The 19,892-nt window shown below is 38.2% G+C and overlaps 1 protein-coding gene across 2 annotated transcripts in view; it reads left to right on the forward strand.

Moving 5' to 3' along the window:
- LOC126248605 (segment polarity protein dishevelled homolog DVL-3) overlaps positions 1-19,892 on the forward strand; it is a 130,338-nt gene that overhangs the window by 85,986 nt on the left and 24,460 nt on the right. The gene's annotated exons all lie outside the window — the stretch shown is intronic.

The raw sequence follows: 19,892 nt of genomic DNA on the forward strand, positions 1-19,892 counted from the left end.
CAGTTGAAGATAGCAAGATGAAAGCCAAAGTCATAAATTTCACGTTCAAGAAATCTTTCATGCAGGATAATCTTACAAACATACTATCGGATGTTGAAAACAAATAAGTCTGCAGGTCCAGATGGAATACCAATTTGATTTTTTAAAGAGTAATGTATGGCATTGGCTCCTTACCTAGCTTGCATTTATTGCAAATCTCTCACCCAGTACAGAGCCCCAAATGACGGGGAAAAAAGCACGGATGAGTCCTGTGTATAAGAAGGACAAAAGAACAGACCCGCAAAATTACAGACCAATATCCATAACATCAGTTTGCTGCAGAATTCTTGAACATATTCACAATTCAGATATTATAAATTTGCTTGAGACTGAGAAGCTTATGTCCATGAATTTTAGAAAGTGTCGCTCATGCAAAATTCAGCTTGCTCTTTTCTCATACGATATACTACAAACTAATGATGATGGGCAACGGGCTGGTTCCATATTTCTAGATTTCTGGAAAGTATTTGACGCAGTGCCGTATTGCGGGCTGCACAAGCATATGGAGTAGGTTTCCAGATATGTGAACGGCTCGAAGATGTCTTAAGTTATAGAACCCAGTATGTTGTCCTCAATTGTGAGTGTTCATCAGAGACAAGGATATGGTCGGGAGTGCCCCAGGAAAGTATGATACGACCACTTTTATTCTCTATGTGCATAAATGATCTTACAGACAGGGTGAGCAGCTGTTTGATGATGATTCTGAAATGTGTTGAAGTTGAGTGACTGTAACTGGATACAAGACCACATAGACAAAATTTTTAGTTGATGCGACGAATGGCAGCTAGCTTTAAATGTAGAAAAATGTAAGTTAATGAGGATGAGAAGGAAAAACAAACCTGTAGTGTTCGAAACAGCATTAGTAGTGTCCTGCTTGACGCAGTCACACCATCTAAATATCTGGGTGTAACGTTGCAAATTGATGTGAAATGGAACAATCGTGAGGATTGTGATAGGAAAGGCAAATGGTCAACTTTAGTTTATAGGAAAGTGTGGTTCATCTGTAAAAGAATTGCATATAGGATGATAGTGCGGACCTATTCTCAGGTACTGCTTGAGCGTTTGGAGTCTGTACTCGGTTGGTTTAAAGAAAGACATTGAAGCAGTTCAGAGGTGGGCTGCTAGATTTGTTACTGGTACGTTCGAAGAGCACACATGTGTTACGGAGATGCTTCAGGAAATCAAATTAGAATCCCTGGAGGGGAGGCGACAGTCTATTTGAGGACCGCTGTTGAGAAAATTTAGAGAACCAGCATTTAAACATGACTGTAGAACGATTCTACTGCCTCCAACATACATTGCGCGTAAGGACTGCTAAGATAAGGTACGAGAAAGTATAGAGCTCATTGGGAGGTACATAGACATTCGTTTTTCCCTTGTTCAGTTTGTGAGTGGAACAGGAAAGGTCATGACTAGTAGCGGTATGGGGTGTCCTCTGCCATGTGCCATATGGTGGATTGCGTAGTGTCGATGTAGATGTAGATCTGATGTAGAAAGAAGTCACAGGTACCATGTCTGGCAAATACGGTGGCTGAGACAACATAACACTTTAGTTTTTTGCCAAAAAATCTTGCACAACCATTTAGGTGTGAGCGGGAGCATTATTGTAATGCAATTTCCACGAGTGGTTTTGCCACAGTTCTGGCCATTTTCTTCGGATTGCTTCATGCAAATGGTGTGAAACTTCAAGGTAATATTCCTTATTGACCACACGACCATAAGGCAAGAAATCATGATGCACTGTGCCTTTGTAATCGAAGAAAACTATGAAAAGAACCTTCACATGTGATTGAACTTGTTGAAATTTTTTCAGTCTTGGTTCTTCAGGCAGTTTTCATTGGAATTATTGGACCTTGGTTTCGATGTCATACCTGTATACCCATGTTTTGTCACCTGTTATAATCTTCTTTAGAAGTTCTGGATCATTGTCGACATCATTCAGCAATTCCTGAGTGTACCCAATGTTGTTTTTGTCAAAATTCAACAATTTCAGAACAGATTTCGACGCTACACGTTTCATGCCCACAACATCTAAAAAAATTGTTTGGCGTGAGCCAAGTTATATGCCGACCTCATCAGCAACCTCTCTGATGGTCATTTGGCAATTTTCTGGAACCATTTTCTTTACTTCTTCCCCATTTTCATCAGTAATAGATGTGCTAGGGCATCCAGGGTGGTCTCTGTCGTCAATGTATTCTCCAGCCCCTTTGAAAATTTTATACTACTAGTAAACTCTTGTCCTACTCGTAGTAGATTCGCCAATAACCACAATCAGCATTTTGAATGCGATGCTGCGGTTTGTTTCATTTTTAAATCGAAATTTGATGCAAGTTCTTTGATACGTCATTTTCTAAAGTAAAAATTCACCAAGCACTTGAAAAGACACGCGACCTCTTAGACTGTCACAATAAACTAAATATTCAAAATGGCTGAAAATGCAAATATCTGATGTATAAAGCCCACAAAATTAAGAAATCCCTGTTACTTTTTCATTACATCTTGTATGACAAAGTGTTGTCATTGAGCGTAGAAGGATACAGGATGACTTAGAATTTCTATTTTGTGTGATGAATCACAGCTTGCTCTGTCTGTAGAGAAATGGGAGGTAATGTACAGATGAATAGGAAAAACAATCCTGTAATGTTAAGAGTACAGTGTTTGTGGTGTGCTACTTGAAACAGTCACCTTGATTAAATACTTATTTGTAACATTGCAAAGCTGTACAATATGGAACTACCATGTAAGGACGGTAGTAGAGAATGCTTGACTTCGATTTATTGGGAAAGTTTTAGGAAAGTGTAGATAATCTGCAAAGGAGACTGCATGTAGAACATTAGTGTGAGCCCTTCGCAAATGCTGCTTGAGTGGTGGGGATCCCAACCAGGTCGGATTAAAGGAAGACATTGAAGCAATTCAGAGGTGTGCTGCTAGATTTGTTACCGGTAGGTTTGATCAGCACAACTATTACAGAGATGCTTCGGGAACAGGAATGGAAATGCCTGAAGGGAAGGCAGTGTTCTTCTCAAGGAGTCCTATTGAGAAAATTTGGGGTCATTCCATGTTAACTCAACAAGGCCTCCCTTATCGGCCATCACGGATTTCATAGAAATTTTATGTGAACGTTTGCACTTGTCCCCAATGAACATTGGTCAAGTTTAACATTCGACGAAGCAATACTGGCTGAAATATAGTCACTTGCTTCACTCCGTGCATGATATTGTGCAGAGTGAACAAGAATTCCTGCAACTGTGGATGTTACATCTCAGACAGTATTTTGTTGAAAGATATGAAATTTAGCCATCTTGTACAACTTTATGCATTCTCTTAAGAATAATAATGAAAAGAATTTTACGAGCCATATTTAGTCACAAAATTTTAGGTTTAAGCACTCAAAAAACTTTCGAAGTTCTGCTTCTTATATCTCAGGGGCTAAAGGTATGATAAATGTGAAACTTGTCATGGAGTAACCTAACAACACAAGGTTCTCAAAGGTAAAGATTCATTTATTTGCCACTTTCCAATACTGAATAAATTAGTGCAAAGTTGAAGATTTTGTAAAAGATAAAATTACAATACTTTCGACCTGATTTTGCAAAACGCTGTGTTCTGTGTAAACTAGGCTCATTAGAAAGGCCATGGTTTTAACTGGGAAGAAAAGTATATTTGATTATCCAACATGGGCCAACAATGGTGGATAATTTGAATCAAAGTTGGGCACAAAAACAACAGCACGAAAAAATATAAACTTTGGGTTCTTGTATTTCGTAGAGTAAATGTGCGCTGAACATGAAGCTTAATACACAATAGCTCCGTAGCACAAGGATGTGGAATACAAAATTTCATTTGCCTACGGTTTTCCAGGAGCCTACAAATTTGTCAATAATGTGACGATTCAAAATTGTTAAGGCTTTCGTGGCCACTTGTTGACAAACTGCCTATTGGCTTCTGTCTCGGGTTCTTCGGCCGACGTTCATCTAATGATTTTTCTGACGTTTCGCCAGCACGAGTGGCTGGCATTGTCAAAGCTTCACCCTCCATTGCCGGTGGTGAATCGGCAATGGAGGGTGAAGCTTTGACAATGCCAGCCACTCGTGCTGGCGAAACGTCAGAAAAATCATTAGATGAACGTCGGCCGAAGAACCCGAGACAGAAGCCAATAGGCAGTTTGTCAATGTGACGATTTTTATGAAAAGGTGAAAATAAGGTATGTTCGGCATTTCTTTTACAAATATCATTTGATTATTATTAAAACTTCAAAACCACACTCATTCGAAACATGTTTAAGCCCCCCTTCCCACAACAGAGGGTTAGCTTACAACTTGGGCTAACAATATTACATAAGTTGAGGCAAAGTATCTGGAAAAATTGTGCTGCAAATGAAGTTTTAACTTGGTCTCTTATACCTCATTGACTAAAGGCATAATAAACATGAAACTTTGAACACAACTTCGCATCATAAGGTCTTCCAGTATAAAATATCATTCTCATACTGCTTTCCAAACTACTACAAAATCAGTTCATATGTAATTTTCATGAAAATTACAAAAATAGATCACATTCACTTTGGTTTTAGAATATATGTTTTCCATAATTAATTTCAAACTAATCATAGTTGGAAAGAGTGGTTTCTCTCTCTCTCTCTCTCTCTCTCTCTCTCTCTCTCTCTCTCTCTCTCTCTCCAAACATTCAGAAAATAATGTTGTATGCAATCAGACTTTGCACATATAGATGGACTCTTTGTAAAATTTAAATAATAAAAATTGCTCGGGTTCGGGGCTGGGGGCATCTAGTACATTACATTAGTAGGTTTATCCCCAGCAATTAACCTTTGAGTTTTCAGTGGAGAAGTGCCTAGAGAAGTTGAACTTTGACTCAGTGTTTCCAAAGTAGCTATTTGTAATTTGTCTGAAGATGGAGAATCTGGATGGTGAACTGTAGTTCGAATGTACTGCACTTTGCATCTAGTGCAAATTTTCTGGCCATGTTTTACATTCAGTTTTGCAACTTTTTAAAATCACTTGACATGGTAAGATCCACTTTAGACAATGAACTTTTAACACAGTTAGTTTTTCCCCAGAAATGATTGCAGCATGATTTTTGCACTATTTTGTATGTGTTGAGGTACTTTGCTTTGTGATATCAGGCAGACTTGGTCATTATCCTTAAGCTGGACATCTGATCATAGAGAAACATGTGATTTTTGCTCCACTGACCCGCTGTTCTCAGACTCGAACTCCATTTTTTTCAAATAAAATTTGCCAGTGTGGCATTTTGATGATAATTCTTTTCTAATCACACCTTCAGGCATTGGATTATCATTCGTGGACACACTGGTGTCCATTTAAAACAGAATTTATGTTACTGGAAGATAATTCTACTAAGTTTTACAGTACTTTGTCAGGATGGCTATAATTAAGGAGACCGGATCTGAGTAACCAGCACATTGCTTAACCCTTTCGTGGGCAAAATTATTGGGCAGTTTTTTTTAATGAATGGAGAGCAAATAGTAGTTAACAGATAGGTATATTTATCATACAGAATATCAAATTTGCTCCAACTGTGAAAGTGAGGTCACACAGCAAGGTGGGAAGTGTTCTTCCCACTGCCCTTCCTTGGAGTTAAATGATAAAAACAACTTTTTCAGTATATGTCATATTTATTTGATAAATTTACTTCTCCTGTTACAATGATTGTTCACAATTACTTGCCATGAAATTTTCTGAAACATGGGTCTATGCAAAGTGGTATTTGAAAATATGTACAAAAACAGCAAATGCTCTTTTCCGCAGCTTTGGTTCTACAATGACGGCACGTCCAGTAGGTTTCTCCTAAAATGGGTTGATGCTCCCCTACTGCCACATGTCGAAAATCTTCAGGTACTTTACCCCTTTTTGTCAGAAAGACAGGTTTTTGTCCACGCCTTTTTTGGGATGAGAAGCCAGCGATCAGTTGTCTGGCTAGTTGGATCCTGTATGTGAGCTGATCATGCTGTCCACTTTCTCTTTTACTTATTTTCCACAGGATAAAACTGTTCACTGCAGCAACATCTACCAGGAAATAAAATATTCTGTGCCACCATTTTACAGAACGTCTCCCAATAGCATACCTTTCTCATAATTGATCAAACTTATCGACACCACCCATTATTTTATTGTATTCTGCCACAACTTCAGGACAAGAAATCTCTGTACTAGTACCATCCTTGTTTTTCCTTTTCACTGTGGATGTTTCTCATGGGTCATGAATTGAGGACAGGAAAATGACTGGACGGTCATCCATCCATTTTACTGCAGAAATGGCTCGTTTTGTTTCAAACTGGAATTCTCCTCGTTCCAGTTTTACTTTTTCCTTCATAAATTTGGGTAAATCAAATGTATTTACCTTATACTATAGCTTTGAGGAAAAAATCACAAAATGTCACACAAACAGCACTGAAAGGCTCCTCTACAGAGCAACACTCAGCTATACAATGCCTCTGCACGAAGGTACAGCAAAAACGGCGAGAACTTCCGGTTGGAAGTAGTACCCTATACTGTTCACTAGGTGGTAGCACCGTACAGAGGTGGGAACTGTGAATCCCACGGGACTAGGAGCGAGTTCATTTTAGTGGAAAGCATGTTTCCCATGGCTCACGAAAGGGTTAAGGCAATGCTGGGAGTGTCACTCGAAGACTGACATGACACACTATTCCCTGTGTTAAACAAACAGTGAAATACACACTTTACACTGAATCCCATGAGTCTACAGGCCGCATCATTTAGGCAAATGATAACAATTTTCACAATGAACGGGGGATGTTTTGTGGGCCAGCCGGCAGGAACAGGGGTGCATACCTGCAAACTAGTCAGTTCAGATGCAGAAGGGCTGGCCAAAGGCAAAGTTAATGCAAGGTGGCAGGATGAGGGTGGTCACAGGAAACTAGTTCCGTGGTTGATTCTATGTTAGTTCCTGGAAGAATATTGATTATCTACTTTGGCCATTTCTGCAGGTGGCGGCACACAAGACACAATCATGACTAAAAGATACAGGCAACAAAATACGGTCATCAGGTTCTTGAAATGTAGCCCGTTGTCGTGGTACATTCCCTCTAATACCCCATTGATTTTCAGGTATTGTTAGCGCATGTTGGAAAATTGAACATTATTTTCTGAATGGGTCATTCCATGCCAAAGGGACCAATATTAAAAAGCGTCCCCACTCAACCATCTCCAAATCTGACATTTGGTGTGAAATTTCCATATGGTCTTCAATGGTTATATACCAAATTTCACTCCAGTTCCTTCGGTGGTTGAATTTTTAGGGGCTTTTAAAGAGAGGCTACTCATCTTTGCATCACATACGTAGGTGCAAATGTGCCAAGTTTGCTACACTTTTTTAAAAGTTCTAGCAAACATTTGGTCATTTGCTGTAATATACAAAGACAACTTTTTATGTCAAGTCTCACCATGACAAAACTAGCAATTTAGCCACATCTAAATATAGATACAAGACTGTAAAGTGGTTAAAAAAATTTCATCACACTATTCTGAGAGTCAAGGTTTGACTGACCACTGCTACTTTTCATATGAACCAGTCACACCTGTGATGTCTGTACATGGATCAAATGTAATTGACATTTGATGCCTAGATGAAAAGATAATGGATCTGCAAAGTTGGCCAAAATTTTCTATGTGCAAATTTGGGTATTTTGGGGGGGGGGGGCAATATCTCAGTTGTGTCTTGTTCAATTCTTTTTTTTCCTTCCCACAGCTGGAAAGAGCATGCTTTAAGCTTTCAAAGTTATATTGTTTAATTTCTGGATCTTGCATGTTGATGAGTAAGAATATCTATCAAAAGTAGAGAAAATGGATTATCGAAATTAATGCAATTTGAAGTGGTAAATCAAAAAATGTGTAATTGCACATTGTACAGTCTTTGTGTTGAGTGTTTGAATAATCAGTATTGTTGTTGTAGCTGAAGGTAAGCACTCAAACAATATGTTTTGATAGGCTAATTTGTATATTTTATATACAAACAAGTCTGAATCTGCTATGCTTCAAGCATGAGCTTTCAAACTTGCTTGTTATAGGATAATAAACTATTGTATAAAATGAACTAAGTGACCATTGGACCCTGCTACTTTGGTGGATCAGATGGAGCTGATTGTCATAAATCATCACCAGCCATTCTATTAAGACAAAAGTCAACTGCAATCAGTTAAGGAAATGTTACAAGTGCACAACGAGCTTCTACAACTTAGGTCTGGGCATGATTTTACTGAAGATGTCCAAATTTGTTCATACCATAATACCTTGTTGATAACAAAATTTCAGTTCCTGCAGAAGACATGCTGCACCCGTTTGGTAAATAAAAACTCGTAATGAAGAAGGCTTTAACACCAGTAATCATTTGAAATGTCTGATAGGTTGAAGTTATTGACTAATGAAGTTTTTCAATCTCATCAGAACATTTGTACCAAATGTAGATGATAAATGGCCCAAAAGGAATCATCCCACCAGGATAAGCAAGAATCATCCACTGAAGACATGGATGTTGTTGATGCTAGCTTTACTGCTAATACTTCATCATCGTCATCAACTGGAGAGCCACAATTTAAGCTTCAACATATCAGCAAAAGGGATTCAATGGGATACATTAAGCGCAAAGTTCTGAAAGCCCAAGTCAAGATTTCTAAGGTAATTGCCACAGCTGCTGGTGTGAGCTAAGTAGATATTTCCAGAATGAGATTTTCACTCTGCAGCGGAGTGCGCGCTGATATGAAACTTCCTGGCAAGTAGATATTGCTCAAATACAAACAGAAGAATGCCAAAAATGTAAAGATATGGACATCTTAATTCAAGAACTTAAGATTAAGCTTCAGACTTAAAGCAATTGCAGTAAAGTTCAAATTTTGACCCTGGCCCCAAATAGCTGGACTATTGAAAAATGGCCAAGGAATTTGCTGCTTGAACTAAAATGGTGAAGGAGGCTAGGAAACTGAGAATGGAACACGGGGTTTTGGCGACACCTGCAAACCGGAGAGGGGAAAAGGTCAATTACGAAGTAAAACAAAATGTACCCACTTTTTTTTTTAATTATATGCGAGTTTTATCATTTATGCTCAGGCAACAAAGGATTCTGTTTCAGTAAGAATAAATGGGGAAAAGATTCACAAGCAGAAATGCCTGCTCCTTTGTAACTTGAAAGAAATGTTCATTGATTGTTGTAAGCATCATGGAAATCATCTGAGCCTCTCAAAATGTTGCAAGCTCAGGTCGAAATGGTGTACTACAGTTGGTGCTTCTGGATCACATTAAGTATGTGTATGTGCAATTCATCAGAATGTCAAATTAATGTTGGTTTCAGCAACATCCATCCAAGATGACTACAAGGATTTGATATTAAAAAACCTGTATGCAGTTTGGAATCAAAAGATTTTATACTGCAACATTGTGAAGAATGTCCAGAAAAAATGTAACTAGAGGCTTTTCTTGAAGGTGCTTTTAAAGACAGTGACCCTGAAGAAACACTGGAATACAAGCAATGGGTCTATACCAACAGAAACATATTAGACACATCAGAGTGGGTTTTGCTGAAAATTCCCCCCCCCCCTCCCTCCCTCCCTTCAAGATGCTGTGCAAGGATTTCATTGGGAGAATAGTTAGGCCATATTACATCCATTTGTTTTCTATTTTGGTGGCAAAGAATGTCACAGTATTAGTGTTTGTATGATCAGCGACTGTGTCCGTCAAGATGCCATTGCTGTCCATGCCTTTCAAATCAAGTTAATTCCTTGTTTAAAGACAAATATTGAAAACATTAAGAACATATATTACTTTAGTGATGGTTCAGCTGCTCAATATAACAATTTCATCAATATACCTGTGCACAAAAAGGAGTTTGGCATCACTACCAAATGGAATTTTTTTTTAACAAGCCATGATAAATCACCTTGGGAAGGCACTGGAGGCACTGGAGGAACATAAGAAAGAGTAGCAGCCCATGCTAGTATGCAGAGACCCATAGACAACAAAATATTGACTCCATATGATCTGTTAAAATTTTGTGGTGATAATATTCCAGCATAAAGCTTTTTTTGTGTACTAAAAGAAGAAATTCAAAAAATTCAGCATAATTAAGAAACAAGGTTTGCCATGAGACATATAATCTCTGGAAAAAGAGAAAATCATCAATTTAAGCCATTTAATTGTAATCAGCTCAGAGTAAGCAGAATTTCCAATGATGCTACAGCATTCACAGTTAATGCCTTCGATGCAGAAGAAGAAATTTCAGCAATCTCAATTGCAGGTTTATAACCATGACTGTATGTTGCATGTATGTGTGAGAATTTTTGGTGATTTGGAAACATGTTAAGTTTGACGTGAACAACGAGATGTCCTCATCAGCTTTATGAACCCACATGGTTCTGCTCTTTCCTTCCACTGGCCAACTGCTAAACACACCTGCTGGATTCCTGAGCAACATATTTTCATGACTTTAGAATCACCATCAACATCATCATCATCAGGAAGACAATACAGTTATCCACACTCTGTCCTTGACAAAATTGTAGAACTGTTAAACAAAAATGGAACTGACCCGTTAGCATTTTTGTTTTGCAAATTTGCTTTTATGGCATGTGTTAAATTAATGTTTGAAACTGATTTATATACTCACATAAAATTAATTAATTATTGGACTTAATGAGCAAAATATTTCACTTTTCTCAAAATGCTCAAATAATAACTTCTGAATCATATTCTTATTCATCGATATGCAAGATCCAGAAATTAAACAGTATAACTTTGAAGTCTTAAAGCATGCTCTTTCCAGCAATATCAAGGGAAAAAAAATGATTGAACAAGACACAGTTGAGATATTGCCCCCCAAAAATACCCTAAAATTTGCACGTAGAAAATTTTGGCCAAATTTGCAGAATCATATCTTTTTATCGAGGCATCCAGTGTTAATTAGATTTGATCCATATATAGACATCATAAGTAGGAATAACCCTCTGAAGTTTTGGTGTGATTGGTTCATATGAAGAGTAGCAGCGGTCACTCAAACCTTGGCTCTCAGAATAGCGTGATGAATTTTTTAGCCACTTCAGAGGCTTGTATCTATATTTAGCTGTGGCTAAATCCGTAATTTTTGCCATGGTGTGATTCAGCATAAAAAGTTGTCTTTGTATATTAAAGCAAATGACCAAATGTTTGCTAGAACTTTTAAAAAAGCGTAGCAAACTTGCCGCATTTGCACCTTCGTATGTGATGCAAAGATGAGTAGTCTCTCTTTAAAAGCCCCTAAAAATTCAGCCACCAAAGAAACTGGAGTGAAATTTGGTATACAACCATCAAAGACCATCTAGAATCTTCACACCAAATTTCATTAGATTTGGAGATGGCAGAGTGGGGCCCCTGGTTCCCTTGATGTGGAGTGACCCGTATGCTATTTCCATCTATGATTATTTTGACATGAGTTATGAAAACAGATTTTCTAAAAGTTGACAGAATGTGATCCAATTTTTGGTATTTTTACGAAATTCAAGTTTGTTGTTGTTGTTGTTGTTGTGTTGTTCAGCATGCATTTACTCTACCAGATATAAGAATCCAAAGTTTACATTTTTTTGTGCCAGTCTTTCATGCCCAACTTTGATTCAAATTATCTAGCATTGTTAGCCATGTTCGATAATTGAATACACTTTTCTTTTCAGTGAGACTAGTTTGTAAAGTTTTATAGAACCCAGTGTTTTGCCAAATCGGTTCGAGAATACTGCATTTTTTATGTTTTTACAAAATCTTAAAGTTTGCAATACTTTATTCAGTACTGGAAAGCAGTAAATAAATGAATCTTTCTATTTGAGAACATTGTATTGTTAGGTTACTCCATGCCAAGTTTCACGCTCATCATACCTTTAGCCCCTGAGATATGAGAAGTCGAACTTCGTTAATTTTTTTTGGGCAACTGTGCCTAAAATTTTCTAGGTAAATATGGCTCATAAAATTCTTTTCATTATTATTTTTAAGAGATCACATTAAGTTGTATATGACGGCCAAGTTTCATTTCTTTCAATGAAATACTGCCCGGGATGTAACAGCTCAAAATTGTCAGAAATTCTTACTGGCTCTGTGCAAAATTAGACGTGGAGTAAAACAAATGACTATATTTCGCCCAGTATTGCTTCGACAAATGATAAGCTTTACCAGTGCTCATCAGAGACATGTGTAGATGTTCACATAAAATTTCATCGAAATCCGTGGTGGTCGAGCAGGAAAATGTAACAAAATTAGGCGATTTGACATGGAATGACCTTTTAAAGAAGCAGCATTTGAAGCTGACTGTAGAACTATTTACTACCGCCAAGGTATATTTCAAGTAGGTACCGTGAAGATACGATTAGAGCCATTAGGGCTCATATGGAGGCATAAGTTCCATGTTTTTTCCCTTGTTCTGTCTGTGAATGGAACAGGAAAGGAAATGACTGATAGTGGTACAATGTCCTCACAGCCACACTATGTATAATGGCTTGCAGAGCATGTATGTAGATGTAGATTAGGGGCACATGGAGATATGACACAAGAGATTTATTTGCAAACTGTTTGGAGAATAATGCCTGTTAATGAAGACCTTAGTGAGTGAGGCCTTCAGTGTACTGGAAAACAGATTATTCATCGTTGCAGATGCACTGTTTACAAAATGGTCAGACTGTATTGGAGTGTGGAGGGGTGGCAGTTGTCAAAATGAAGCTTCTGTCATTCCTCAGTGGGCTCAATATGGACTGAGGTTTTCTTGTGCCATCAGAGTTCAAGGTCCAGAAAGTAGAACTCTGGGCTGAGGAGCAGCAGGTGAAGCAGATGAGTGAGGAACTGAAGTTGTGGAGAAATTGAGATAGTTTGTCTTGGTGTGGATTCACATTGAAGAGAGATGCTACATGAACCTGAACCTGATTTTGGGTGGACAGGAGAACATTTTTCTATTATTGCTCTCTAAACAGGGTGGCAGGGGGAGGAGGGGGGGGTCGCGTGCTGCAGATTTGTTTGTATGTCTTCCCATCGAAGGGTAAGTGTTAATGTGTAAGGATGTAGTTTGTCAGGTGCATGAGGAATTTGTGATGGGTCTGGTGTCTGTAGGACATTGGAAGGTAATTTTCAACTCTGTCTTAAAGCTTAGCAACACATACAGTCTTGTTAACACTGTGGTGAGGAAAGTCATGGGATACCTCCTAATATTGTGTTGAAAATCCGCTGCAGAAATATTGAGCCACGCTGCCTCTATAGCCGTCCATAATTCAGAAAGTGTTGCTGGTGCATGATTTTGTGCACGATCTGACCTCTCAGTTATGTCTCGTAAACGTTCGATGGATTCATTTCAGGCAATGTGGGTGGCCAAATTATTCACTCAAATTGCCCAGAATGTTCTTCAAACCAATTGCAAATGATTGGGGCTCTATGACATGGCACATTGTCATCCATAAAAATTCCCTGATTGTTTAGGAGTGTCAAGTCTGTGAATGGCTGCAAATGGTCTGCATGTATCCGAATGTCTACATCTACATTGCTACTCTGCAAATCCACTTAAGTGCCTGACAGATGGTTCATTGAACCACCTTCACACTAATTCTTGGTTTTTCCACTCTTGAATAGCGCGCAGAAAAAGTGAACAAGTATATCTTTCTGTGCAAGCTCTGATTTCCCTTATTTTATTATGATGATTGTTTCTTCCTATGTAGGTCTGCATCAACAAAATATTTTCACTTTCAGAGGAGAAAGTTGGTGATTGAAATTTCATGAGAAGATCCTGCCGCACTGAAAAACATCCATTTTTTAACAATTTCCACCCCCAAATCTTTCCATTCAATGATTGGTCAACTGGACCAGAGGACCCAGTCCATTCCATGTAAACACAGCCCACACCACTTTGGAGCCACCACCACCAGCTTGCACAGTGCCTTGTTGACAACTTGGTTCCATGGCTTAGTGGGTTCTGTGCTACACTTGAACCCTACCGAGAGGTACTGCGGGCAGTGTTATGCTGCTAGCAAAGGCTCAGGCTCTTGCGCCAGTTGTCTGCTGCCATAGTCCGTTAACGCCAAATTTCGCCTCATTGCCATAACGGATACATTTGTTGTACATCCCAAACTGATTTCTGCAGTTATTTCACGCATTGTTGCTTGCCTGTTAGCACTAACAACTCTCCCGCAAATGCTGCTGCTCTTGGTCAATTACGTGAAGGCCGTCAGCCGCTGCGTTGTCTGTGATGAGAGGTAATGCCTGAAATTTGGTATTCTCAGCACTCTCTTGACACTTTGTATCTCGGAACATTGAATTCTCTAACAATTTCTGAAACGGAATATTCCATGCTTTCTAGCTCCAACTACCATTCCATGTTCAAAGTCTGTAAATTCCCGCTGTGCAATCATAATCATGTCGGAAACTTTTTCACGTGTATCACCTGAGAACAAATGAGAGCTTCCATCCGTGCACCGCCCTTTTATAGCTTGTGTACGCAACACTACTGTGCATATCACTATCCCATGACTTTTTTCACCTCAATCTATGTCCTTATCGCTGTCTCAGCACCTCATCTATACAATGAGCTGCTACCTTTACAACTTTCATTATTTATTCACCACCAGTGACTGTCTATTATCAAATTAATGAGAGTGGTAGGTATCTGCAGTGGTGAATATGAATAAATAATGCATTGCAACAAAAGGTGCTAAACTATTGCAAGGCTGTGAGGGTACCACAAGGAAGTCATTAAACTTTAATTTAAAAATGTGAAGTTTATCCCTCATATTTTTCAGTTGCGTTGGAAATGTGTTTATTGATGCAGTACATATTGATTTAACACGTGCTGTGGTTAAAAAAGTGTCACCGAATGATCTTCACACTGTCCATTGTTTGATATTTCAACAATAATGTTAATTAGGTTCAAACTATGTAAACATTCTTTTAAAAAAGTCACCACCTAAACTGCCCTCATGAAATTTATCATGACAATATTCATTTTCCATCTGGATAAGAAATTGAAAACTCCTTGCGATGGGCACGTAAACAACGTCTTTCCTGTAGAAGAGCCATAATCTCTAAAGAGAGTGGCTTGTCAGACAAATTCCCATTTAGAAGGCACAAACACTTTGGCCATTTTGTGACTCTTCTTGCTTGATGCACCGTGTAACCTGCCAAATAATAAACTGAACATTCTTTTCCTGAGGAGGTTTCAAGACTCTGGCATATGTGATGGATCAAGACTCTGGTGTATGTGTTGGATCAAGTTGAGCCTCTGCGAAGTTATGTGATACATGCAACATTTTTTAAATTACGTCTTCCAGTTCCAGAACTCTGTATCTGTTCTTTTGCTGCAAATCTCTTAGCTAACATCAACATCTGGATTACGTATGGTTTCAAAGAAAATTCACATTTATGTTCAGTTTCTATCAGAAGATAATGCAAGTTTAAAAGGAGTGTCAACACACTGTAACATGTACAAGCTGAAGAAATCTATTTACTGCCAGAAGATCATTGCGTCTCGGAGACCTTACGATACCAAAATGACATTCAAGTGAACCCTTATTAAATTTTGCTATCAGGACATAGCTGAAACCTCTTTTCCACGAGTATTCAGATATTTCTAAGGTACTTTCAGTGGTTACTCTTGGAGACTGGAAAGTTCTTTTGGAATTAAATCCCTTGCTTCTGCCTGCAAGGATGTTTCCATTTCATCAATATTTTGTGAGCCTCTTTTCGTACATGTTGCAAATGATTCCATTGATTCACTGCGTTTGAATCCTGTCGCTTCAATTTCCCTGAACGGTTTTTTATTCTGTTTGCCTACTGAGTTGCTGAATAATGCAGAGCTAATCGTATGTTCTTATGTTGAAATGACTTCGGATCGGCGTGGGTGGAAGTTAATTTGTGGCAAAGTTTTAATCCTGCGAACTCTGGAGAATTATCTTATTCATAAACTCCTAAATAGAAATTACAGTTGATCTCATTGTTGAAAAGTAACTCACCCTTATCACAAAAATTATTTTGTGTTCATTTTTATTACATGAAGAATGTTTGAAAGTGCCCATATTATTCTGGTTTCATTAACTGGATTTGATATAAATCAAGTAACTTTATTTCTTATACCACTAATTCCTAGACATTGCAATTAGAAGTGAATGCAGTAAATTTCATTGCAACTTGCATACACCGCAACAGGTTGTATCCATTTGTGGAGCAGAGGAACCAACATAAACACCAGAGCCTGATTTACAGCTTTATTCATACAGTCATATGGAATATATTCCCCTAAATTGGTGAAACCATCAATTTTGAATGAAGTGTTATTGAAATGGTGTTGTTCTTGAAGCTTAACTTCATCAAAAATCGGCACTCCTGAGTTTTTCTTTTCATCTTGTTCTTCCTGAAAATAATTTTTAGTTGCTTCCACAGCATGCATATTGCTTCCATATGAGCATTTGAGACTTTCAATAAATTTCAGAGGTGGGTTTCAGAAGGAAGTGGCAACAGTCCATGCTTACAACAATGTCTGTATCTTTGGGCAATTTAATTTTAAAAGCACACTGTTCAGAAGAAACTCATTATCATACTACATTCCCTTATTGTTTTCCAACTGACATTTCTTTATTACAGTGTCTTCTGTGTTTTTCTGTTTCTTACTAAGTTTAGAATGATGAGATGTGATGGAGCCATCTTATATTTCATGTTAGAGCTGCTTTCGCAGAAGTATGATTTCAGCATTTGCTTTTCATTTATTACGTAGTCACACGACTTCCTGTTTCTTACACTTCTATGTTCTTTTTATTGAAATTACTGGTGTGTCCAGTACCATTTTATTCCGTAAATTTTCCTTGACTGGAGAAACACTGAGAGACATTGTCACTTTTTGTTCAATTTTTCCTTTTCTGCAGCTTCTCTTTTGCAAGTATTTTACTGGTGATTTTATTGTGTGTAATGTTTTTGGTAGATATTTTGGTAAATTGGGAAATAAATGAGGGACCACTCCTGGTTTTAGAGATCACCTATGTCGTAGAATTGTAATTTGTTTACCATCGGTGACAAACTTGTTTGGCTTTGCGATAAATTCCTCACCACAATATTAATCTCTCACACAATTGTGAGTCAGATTTTTGTTTTTCATAGGTATTGCTCTCACCCGTTTGGAAAATTCTGTTTCTTTTTTTTTTGGGGGGGGGGTCTAAAATAATGTTTATTTTTATTTTCCCTGATGGCAGATCTGCACATTGGAGTGAAACACGTGGGCATTTCTTCTTCTTCTTCTTCTTCTTCTTCATGGCCACAGCCTTCGACTCTGCAACATTCACTCTCACCACCATAAAGAAACTCACAAAATAAGCACAGTTACTAGCAGCATACACCTTCTGATACAGCAAAATCACATCAACTTGAATCTCAAGAGACAGTGTTGATCATAGTTCACAGACACTGTACTGAAATTGCAGTCCTATGCTCCTATGTTAAAATGTTAGCATGCTTTCTGTTCTACTTGTTATGCTAGGGGTTGTATCTTATAGTCTAGACAAGGCATCAAGCACATTCTCGAGCGCATTGTCATGTAAAACTGAAATGCTTATGGTTTGATTCAGTGTGATTTAAATTATATTTACCATTAAAAGCACAACTGGAACATTTGTGTGGAGCTGAAAATGGTTAACTTTCTAAATGGACAACAGAGATGCTACCTGTGCATAATGCATGTTGTTAAAGAACTTTTCATACTTCTTTTAGTAAAGGAAAAATATTTTTGTTGGGAAGGGTAAGGATGAATTGAAGGTAGTACTAAATTGTCAGTATTGAGAAACCTAACATGTTGCATTGTAAAAAAAATTGCAATATATAGAGGGAAACCAACTTCATATCTGAAATCAGTATACCAAATTTTGTGTTAAAGAAGTCCCTGATGTCAGTGAAACACAACTTCTGTCCCCCAGGAAGCAGTTTCATTACAATGTTTTAAGCAGTACCTGAAGATGGGAGAGAGAGAGAGAGAGAGATTTAATATGTGGAATGTGAATGTACAGATGTTTGCATAGTTGGATTACAAATTTTGATGGATAATGCAATGGGGAATTGCATCAGATACATACCAGAGACCTAAAAAAGCCTTGGTTGAAATTTAATAACTTTAATTAAAATATGTTAATGTTACTTAAAAGTAGTAACAAAAAGTTCAGAAAGGTACCACTGTAGGTACTGACGAGTTAAATGTTTATTTCAAATACATGAAAAATACACTGATGAGCCAAAACATTATGACCACTTGCTTAATAGCCTGGTAGTCCACCTTTGAAATGTAATGTAGCTGTGATTCTGTGTAGCATGGATTCTAGAAGTTTCCAGAGGTAAGTGGCTCCAGATGTCCTTGCACATGTCTCGAAGTTCCAGTAAATTGTGGTCCAATGGTTTGTGTATATGGAGCTGGCATCTGATGGTGTCCCAGATGTGTTTCATATGGTTCAGCTCAGGTGAATGTAGTGGCCAAGACATGAACATGAGTTCACTATTATGCTCCTCAAACCTCTGTAGCACGATTCTGGCGATGTGGCATTGACGAGGAGACATCATGTATGAAGGGATGCAGTTGATCCATAATAATTTTTATGTAGTCCACAGTTGACATGATGCCTTCAGTTACTACCACAGGTCATCTAGAAGCCCAGGTGATCGTCCACCATTGCATAATACTACCACTATCTGCCACCATCCACCATGATGCGTGTTTCAAGCAGCTGTTTGCCTGGATGACAGTGTATCGAGACATGACTGATTACTTGATGTGACAAGAAACACAATTCATCTGAACAGGTGATATGTTTCAAATGATCCAATGTCCAGTCTAAATGATCATGTGCCCACTACAGTCATAACTGAAGATATCATTTGGTCAACGTACAGGGATTGTCTGGTGTGGAGCCCCACATTCAGCAATGTGCACTGAATAGTGTACTCTGAAACACTTGCACAGGCACCATCATTCTTCTCTGTCATAAGATATGCCACAAATTGTCACCTGTCCTGTTTTACAGAGCAGGCAAGCTGCTGACCTCCACATTCTGTAATGAGGCATAGGCATCCAACACCTTGTCACCTACTTTTGGTTTCTCCATCTTTAACCAGTTTCTATAGATGCTCAGGACACTAGAATACAAACAACCAAACAGCTTCACTGTTTTTGAGACGCTTGTTCCCACGTGCCAAGTCACACCAATCTGCCCTTTGTCAGTCAGTTATCAATGGATTTCCCTGTTTGTGGCCTGTATTGTCACCAGAATGATTCCTAATTTGCCTCTGCTCCCTTTATATACTCCCCTAAACATGTCATGTGCCTGCAACACCACCAGGCAGCATTTTGGCTCATCAGTGTATATGATCATTGTACCTGTAGAGTTGACAGGTGACCATCTGGAGTTGCTGTCATAAGTTATTTGCTGCTCATGTTTACACATAATTTCAGAATGAGTTTTCCTCTGCAGTGGAGAGTATTCTGTATTTAAACTTCCTGACAGATTGCGTGTCAGGCCTTTACTTGAACATTAAAGACTGACTTTGGTGAGCAATGCTATTCAGGCATGACTTGTGATCTGCCCTCACAGCCTTAATCCTTCAAGCATCCAACTGAATGCCTTAGAAGCATTTTGTGTGTTACTCAGAATTATTTCTAATTTTGTGGTACACTGAGATAAATTTTTCCTCAGATTTATGTTTGTTACAGTGTTTTTAAACAGTGGAAAGTTCAGGTTGGAATATTGACAATTATGAAAAGGATAGGTTGCTACTCACCTTTCAGATGACATGTTGAGTTGCAGATGGCGGCAACAAATAGACTGTTAAATACTGAGCTTT

The sequence above is a fragment of the Schistocerca nitens genome, chromosome 3, assembly GCF_023898315.1.
Source record: "Schistocerca nitens isolate TAMUIC-IGC-003100 chromosome 3, iqSchNite1.1, whole genome shotgun sequence".
NCBI classification, from domain to species: domain Eukaryota; kingdom Metazoa; phylum Arthropoda; class Insecta; order Orthoptera; family Acrididae; genus Schistocerca; species Schistocerca nitens.